This window comes from Hemitrygon akajei, chromosome 4, assembly GCF_048418815.1.
Source record: "Hemitrygon akajei chromosome 4, sHemAka1.3, whole genome shotgun sequence".
Classification (NCBI taxonomy): Eukaryota; Metazoa; Chordata; class Chondrichthyes; order Myliobatiformes; family Dasyatidae; genus Hemitrygon; species Hemitrygon akajei.
The window spans coordinates 109793755-109801009 of NC_133127.1; positions in this window are offsets into that span (position 1 = coordinate 109793755).

Consider the following 7255-nt stretch of genomic DNA (forward strand, 5'->3'; position numbering starts at 1 on the left):
ACTGGCAGGAAGCAAAGAATGGGAATAAAGGGGGCCTTTTCTGGTTGGCTGCTAGTCACTAGTGACTAGTGGTGTTCTGTAGGGGTCGGTTATGAGACCACTTCTTTTGAAGTCATATATCAACAATTTGGATGACAGTACTGACAACTTTGCAGCCAAGTTAAAGGACAATACAAGGATAGGTGAAGGGGTAGATAGTGTTGAGGGAGCAGGGAATCTGCAGGACTTAGACAGATTGGGCCAAAGAAATGGCAGGTGGAATATAGTATAAGGAAGTGCATGGCCATGCACTTTGATAGAAGGAATAAAGGCAGAGACTATTTTCTAAATGGGGAAAAGAGTGTAAAGAGACTTGTGGGTCCTTGTGCAGGATTCCCTAAAGGTTAATGCTCAGATTGAGTCAGTGGTAAGGAAGGCAAATGCATCCATTTCAAGAGGAGTAGAATATAGGAGCAAGGATATGATGCTGACACGTTATAAGGCAGTGGTCAGGAAAGATATGCTGGAATTGGAGAGGATCCAGAGGAGGTTCACAAGAATGATTCTAGGAATGAAAGGGTTAACACATGCGGAGCATTTGATGGCTCTGGGCTTGTACTCGCTGGAGTTGAGAAGAAGTGGGGGGATCTCTTTGAAACCTATTGAATATTGAAGGGCATAGATAGAGTAGATGTGGAGAGGATGTTTCCTATAAAAGGTGAGTCTAGGACCAGAGAGCACAGCCTCAGAATAGAGGGACATCAATTTAGAGCAGAGATGAGGAGGAATTTCTTTAGCTAGAGGGTGCTGAATCTGTGGAATTCATTTTTACAGATGCCTATGGAGGCCAAGTCATTAAGTATATTTAAAGTGGAGGTTGATAGGCTCTTGATTAGTCAGGGTGTCAAAGGTTCTGCGTAGAAGGAGAGAGAATGGAGTTGAGAGGGCTAACAAATCAGTCATGATGGAATGGCAGAGCACTTGATGGATCGAGTGGCCTAAATCTGTCCCTATCTTATGGTCATGATAGTTCTTATCATTCTGAATTGAAAGTGACCACCAGGGGACAGCATTCACAGTCCAAATTACCTTGTCCATCCTTTTCATGGAGAACATGAAAACTTCAAGCATGCCCTTTTTCCATTATTCATGAATACTTTGTGAAGCATCATATGTAGTGCAGAACATCTAATTCAGTAATATTTGTTAGTAAATCTTAATACTGGACTGATTTTCATTGTACTTCTTGTTCACGTGACACCAAGTAATTGAAAAAACATATTCATTTTTATTATAATCAAATGCTCATTCACAGTAAGTGACCGGTTTAGATAGACTACCAGAATTTACCAGGCAACTCACTAAATACCAAAGAAAGATAAATACATACGGTGCAGATAATTACTATGGAGAAGGAATACTTTCACAACAGTTAGAATGAATCTCCTATCAACACTGTAGTATTCTTCATCTCTCTGCTCTTCTAAGCCACAGCACCAGACTTAGTGCCAGAGACCCAGTCACTGTGGCTCCCCCCAGTTGATCATCCCCCTCAACAGTATCTAAAGTTCTCTACTTATTATTGAGAGGAATGGCCACATGTGTACTCTGCACTGACTGTGCACTTCCCTTTCATCTCCTGACAGTTACCTGTCTCCTGCAATCTAGGTGTAACTACCTCCCTGCAGCTCCTATCTGTTGCCTCCTCATTCTCCCATAAGAGTCCAAGATCATCGAGCTGCAGTTCCAGTTCCTTAATACATTCTCTCAGGAGCTGCAACTTGGTGCACCTGGTTTTGGTGTATTTATCTGGGAGACTCCCATATCCTACACACAGTACAAAACACTGCCCCTGGAGCCATTCTCACTACACTACAAACGAGGAATGAACAAATAAGAACAAAAAGAGAAACTTACCAGATACACAAACACGAGGAAATCTGCAGATGCTGGAAATTCAAACAACACACACAAAATGCTGGTGGAACACAGCAGGCCAGGCAGCATCTATAGGAAGAAGCAGTCAACGTTTCGGGTCGAGAACCTTCGTCAGAACTAGAACTTACCAGATACCTTACTTTGCCCAGCCTAATGAGCCAAAGCTGCACTCAAAAGAATGGCTGCTCCACTTGTGTTATTTTTATTTGCCCTTTCTAATGAAGCCCTCTCGTCGATTGGTCAGTCCAACTCAGAGAAATTGCCACAAGGCTCTGCATTTGAAATCTCGATTGCAGACCTGATTGAAAAGGTAGCTCTATTTACGCTCTCTTTCTGCTGCTGGGCTCATGTTCAGTGATGTGAATAAGTCATGTTGGAGCAGCCTTCAGGTATATCATGTAGGCATCAAATATTGATATTTCTTGCTGTTACACTGGAATAAAGTATATACAGTTGCTTTGAATATCCTCTTGACAATATTCAGTTTAAACAATAAGACTATAGGACATTGGAGCAGAATTAGTCCATTTGGCCCATTGAGTCTGCTCTGCATGTAATCATGGTTGAATCATTTCCCTATTAATCCCTTCCCCCTGCCTTCTTCCTGTAACTTCTCCTGCCCAATCAGTGAATGATAGCGTGGGAAGAAGCAGTGATTTCAGTTAGGTCCGTGGTTGAAAATTATAAAAGGGAGTGCCTCACAGTCGTTTTTGGCATTGGACTGTGCCCCGTCGGTGAATGGGATTCGTTAAAATCAATCAACAGAAGGGACAAGCGATGCAGACGATATTGGGAATAGACTAGAGGTGAGAGTAGGTGTGTCAGGCTTTGGCTCTGGGTAAGGTTCTGCTAAGGTTTCCTTTTTTTCCTCTTACTGTACCTAGTGTAGTAAATGGCCGTTGTGTGCTCTTCATGCTGGATGTTGGGAGTCCTGGGAGACCCAGACTCTCCCAGGGAACTACATCTGCATGAAGTGCATCCAGCTGCAGCTCCTTGAAGACCATGTTAGGGATCTGGAGCAGCAGCTGGATGACCTTCGGCTTGTATGGGAGAGTGAGGAGATCGCTGATCAGAGTTACAGGGAAGTAGTAGCTGGGTGACTGTCAGGAAAAATGGAAAAGTGAATAGGCAGTTAGCACAGAGCACCCCTGTGGCAATTCACCTCAATAATAAGAATACTGTTTTGGAAACTGTTGTGGAGGATGAACTCCCAGGGAAATGCCACAGATACTGAGTTACTGACACTGAGCGTGGGTAGTGGTGCAGAATGGAAAGAGGGAGAAGTGGGGAGCAGTAATGATAGGGGACTCAATAGTCAGAGGAACAGACAGGAGATTCTGTGGACATGAATGAGACACCCAGATGGTATGTTGCCTCTCAAGTGCCAGATCATGTCCACTGTATTTTGGAGAGGGTGGGAAAGCAACCAGATGTCTTGGTACATATTGGTACCAATGGCATAGGAAGGAAAAGCAAAGAGGTCCTGAAGAGAGAATTTAGAGAGCTGGGCAGAAAACTGAGAAGCAGGATTTCCAGGACAGTAATTCCTGGATTGCTACATGTACCATGTGCCAGTGAGGGTAGAAATAGGATGACTTGGCAGATTAACGTGTGGCTGAGAAGCAGGTACGGGGGCAGGGCTTCAGGTTCTTGGATCATTGGGATCTCTTTTGGGGGAGGTATCAGCTGTACAAAGGTGACAAGTAGCACCTGAACCTGAGGGACCCAATATTCTCATGGACAAGTTTGTTAGAGCTGTTGGGGAGGGTTTGAACTAACTTGTCAGTGGGGTGGGAACCAGAGTGAAGGGATGCAGGACAGGACTGATGGTAAAAAAAAAAACAAAGATAGCGTGCAGTCAGATTGTCAGGAAGGGCGGGTAGATGATAGGACAAAATTGCAGCCAACAGGGTGAGTATCAGTGCATCAGGGATGCAAAATCAAAAAAAGTGAGCAAATACAGTACTCAGAGTGTTATATCACAATGCACAGAGTATAAGAAATAAGGTGGATGATTTTGTTACACTATTACAGATTGGCAGGTATGATGTGGTGGCCAAGGATGGTTGTAGTTGGGAGCCAAATGTCCAAGGTTACACATTGTATTGAAAGGATAGGAAGGTAGGCAGACGGGGTGGTGTGGCTCTGCTGGTAAAGAATGGCATCAAATCAGTAGAAACATGTGACATAAGATCGGAAGATGTTGAATCCTTGTAAATTCAGCTAAGAAACCGCATGGGTAAAAGGACACTGATAGCAGTTATATACAGGCCTCCCAACAGTAGCTGGGATGTAGACCTCAGATTACAACAGGAAATAGAAAAGGGAAGCCAAAAGGGCAATGCTGTGATAGTCATGGGAGATTTCAACATGCAGGTCGATTGGGAAAATCAGGTTGGTAATGGATCTCAAGAGAATGTGTTTATTGAATGCCTACAGATGGTTTTTTGGAATAGTTTGTTGTTGAGCCTACTGGGGATCTGCTATACTGGATTGGGTGTTATGTAATGAAGTGGAGGCGATTAGGGAGTGTTAAGGTAAAAGAACCTTAGGAGGCAGTGATCACAATATGATCGAGTTCAACTTGAAATTTGATAGGGAGAAACTAAGTCTGACGTAGCAGTATTTCAGTGGAGCAAAGTAAATTACAGTGATATGAGAGAGGAGTTAGTCTAAGTAAAGTGGAAGGTGATGCTGGCAGGGATGACAACAGAGTAGCAATGGCATGAGTTCCTGGGAAAAATGAGGAAGGGTGCAGGAAAGATGTATACCAAAAAAGAAGAAATACTCAAATGGCAAAATTGTACAATTGTGACTGACAAGAGATGCCAAACATAATGTAAAATCAAAAGAGAGGGGATGCAAAAAAGCAAAAATTGGCAGGAAGATAGTGGATTGTGAAGCTTTTAAAAACCTACATAGAACAACTAAAAGAAGGAAAAGAAATATGAAAGCAGGCTAGCAAACAAAATCAAAGTGGATAGTAAAAACCTTTTCAAGTACGTTAAAAATAAAAGAGAGATGAGAGTGGATATAGGACCGCTAGAAAATGAGGCCAAAGAAATAATAATGGGGGACAAGGAGATGGTAGATGACTAAATGAGAATTTGCATCATTCTTCACTGTGGAAGACACTAACAGTGTGCCAGATGTTGAAGGGTGTGAGGGAAGAGAAGTGAGTGCAGTTACTATTACCTGCGAGATAGTACTCAAAAAGCTGAAAGACCTAAGGGTACATAAGTCACCTGGACCAGGTGAACAGCACCTTAGGTTTCTGAAAGAGGTAGTGATAGAAATTGTGGAAGAATTAGGTATAATCTTCCAAAATTCATTGGACTCTGGCATGGTGCCAGACGACTGGAAAACTTCACTCTTTAAGAAAGGAGGAAGGCAGCAGAAAGGATATTATAGACCAGTTAGCCTGAACTCAGTGGTTGGGAAGATGGAGTCAATTGTGAATGATGAGGTTATGGAGTACTTGGTGACACAGAACAAGATCAGCAAAGTCAGAATGGTTTCCTTATGGGAAAACTTTGCTTGATGAACTTGTTAGCATTCTTTTTTAAAAAAATTTTTTTTATTGAGTTTTCAAATGATTACAGAAAGAAAAAAAAATTATCTACCCTTCCCCCCTCCCCTCAACCCCTCCCCTTAACATCCCTATAGAAGAAAAAGAAGAAAAAAGAAAGAAAAAAAGAATGCCTGGATATCAGAAGATCCCCACATGCTCCACGGAGTTCATAATAACTTTAGTATATATATTTATTTATTTCCCCAAATAACCAATTATTTTATCTTCGGAGCACCTATATATTTAATCCTGTCTTTTGTAAATAAGGGCACCAAATTTCCAAAAATGTTTCGTATTTATTTCTTAAATTATAAGTAATTTTTTCAAGTGGAATACAGCTGGAAATTTCATTCTTCCAACGATCTATACTTAAGTATGAATCCGATTTCCAAGTAACTGCAATAGCCTTTTTGGCTACTGCCAGTGCAATTTTTATGAATTCTTTCTGATATTTATTCAATTTGGGTTTCAGTTTTATCCCTTCAATATCGCCTAATAAAAATAATATTGGGTTATGTGGAAGTTGTGTTCCAATAATTTGTTCCAGTAAAACTCTTAAATTTGTTTGTTAGCATTCTTTGAGGAGATTACAAGTAGGGTAGATAAAGGTGATGCAGTGGATGTTGTATATTTGGACTTTCAGAAGGCCTTTGACAAGGTCCCACACGAGTCTGCTTACCAAGTTAAGAGCCCGTGGTATTATAAGAAAGTTACAGCATGGTTAGAGCATTCGCTGATTAGTAGGAGGCAGTGAGTAGGAATAGAAGGATCCTTTTCTGGTTGGTTGCCAATAACTAGTGGTGTTCTGCAGAAGTCAGTGTTGGGACCGTTTCTTTTTATGCTGTATATCAACAATTTAGATGATGGAATAGATAGCTTTGTTGCCATGTTTACAGATGACATGAAAATTGGTGGGGGGCAGGTAGTGTTGAGGAAACAGGTAGGATGCAGAAGGACTTAGACAAATTAGAATGGGCAAGAAAGTGGCAAATGAAATACAATGTTGGAAAATGTATGGTCATTGCACTTTGGTAGTAGAAATAAATATGCAGACTATTTTCTAAACTAGGAGAAAATCCAAAAATCAGAGATGCAAAGGGACTTGGGAGTTCTTTTGCAGAACACCTTAAAGGTTAACTTGCAGGTTGAGTCAGTAGTGGAACGTTATCATTCATTTCAAGCGGTCTAGAATACAAGAGCAGGGATGTGATGCTGAGGCTTTATAAAGCACTGGTGAGGCCTCATCTTGAGTATTGTGAGCAGTTTTGGGCTCCTCATCCATGAAAAAATGTGCTGGGATTGGAGAGGGTTCAGAGGAGGTTCACAAGGATGATTCAGGGAATGAAAGGGTTAGCATACAAGATAAGTTTGATGGCTCTGGGTCTGTACTTGCTGGGATTTGGAAGGATGGGGGGTGGGAGGGATCTCATAGAAACTTATTGAATGTTGAAAGGGCCAGACAGAGCAGATGTGGAAAGGATATTTCCTAATGTGGTTGAGTCTAGGACAAGAGGGCACAGCCTCAGGATAGAGGGGCACCCATTTAAAAAAGAGATGCAGAGAAATTTCTTTCACCAGAGGGTGGTGAATTTGAGGAATTTCTTACCACAAGCAGCTGTGGTGGTCACATCGTTGGGTGTATTTAACACAGAGCTTGATAGGTTCTTTTTTTTATTAAACTTTTTTTATTGTGTTTTCAAGTAATTACAGAATAAAAGTGTATGAAAAAGAAAATGTATGTTACCCATCCCCCCTCCCCTTAACCCC